The sequence below is a fragment of the Arachis hypogaea genome, chromosome 17 (genome assembly GCF_003086295.3).
Source record: "Arachis hypogaea cultivar Tifrunner chromosome 17, arahy.Tifrunner.gnm2.J5K5, whole genome shotgun sequence".
Lineage (NCBI taxonomy): Eukaryota > Viridiplantae > Streptophyta > Magnoliopsida > Fabales > Fabaceae > Arachis > Arachis hypogaea.
The window spans coordinates 130,581,534-130,582,833 of NC_092052.1; positions in this window are offsets into that span (position 1 = coordinate 130,581,534).

Consider the following 1,300-nt stretch of genomic DNA (forward strand, 5'->3'; position numbering starts at 1 on the left):
TTTATGTCTTAGTTTTAAGTTAAGAAAACACTCGTGGTTTGATGTGTCAATATTTTGTTATGACAAACTTGTGTATTTAAGTTGTTAACTTTAATTCAATATTTGATAATGACATAATCCAAAATAATAATATTTTGCTATTATTTCAAATTCTAACAAAATTGCAGCAAAAATATTAAGCATATCTAAATATAGCACCATAACATAGGTTGCATTCATATGAACTATGAATTTCAACCACAATACAAAATGTAGCAGTTACTTTTGCCTTCTCTTTACATAATTTTACTTCCTAAACCAAAGTCACATTTTTTTTCTCAATTTAATCCACTAAATTAAAGATTAAAGAAATTGTAATTGTAACTACAATTCCAAGCAAGAATGTGGTCAGAGCCCTACATTTAGTGTTGTTTCCAATTTTTTTTCAATATCCTACTTGGCCATCATCGCTTCCAAAGACTCCAACCTTTCCTCCGTCTTCTTCAAATGATCAATCATTCTATTTTTATTGCTATTAGCTTTAGCTGTATAAGAAACAAAGCATTCGTCCAGCCAAACAAAGTATTTGCAATGTGGAGTTTTGGTCTACAGGTAATAACACTTCTTATTAATAGCAACAAATTTTGAAATACAAAGACAGTCAAGAATGTTTACCTTAAAATAAGAGCAACTCAAAAAAATTATGTTTGAATTTCCTATAGTGTTAGATTCAACAAGATTGTATAAGTGCCACAGTAACATGTGGGTGCTACGAATCTTTTCTTGCTCTGGTTCGTCCTTCTGCCCATACTCCCAGTTAAACCCATCATTGCACTCGAGCTCAAATTGTTGCCAAGTGTATTGTATTCACCTAGGGTTCATGAGCACGAATCTTTGTCTTCTCTATCCATAATCTTGTTCAATAGAAATTTGTGCTTCAACTCTACACATAATGAAGAAGGAAGAAAAACCCTAAAGAACTTTGAACAAGGTAATGAAAGCCTACAAGAGGAATGACAGTGTTTTGTCAAAGGTTGAGGGGGCGATTTATCCCTATTAGAACGGAGACAAACCCACATGGACACGTTACCTGATACGTCAGCATGTGACATGTTGCCAACCGGTTGTAAGGACTAGATTGAACAAATAAAAAAGTGATTGTGGACCAATTTGTGTTTTTGTAATTGATAGGAGTGCACTGTCCATCGGATAAATAGTTAAGGACCGGAAATGACTTTTACTCTACAATTTTTTACACTTTTATCCCTAATTACTTTTTAAAATACTAATCTTGTCCTAAACCCTAAACCCTCCCTCCTCG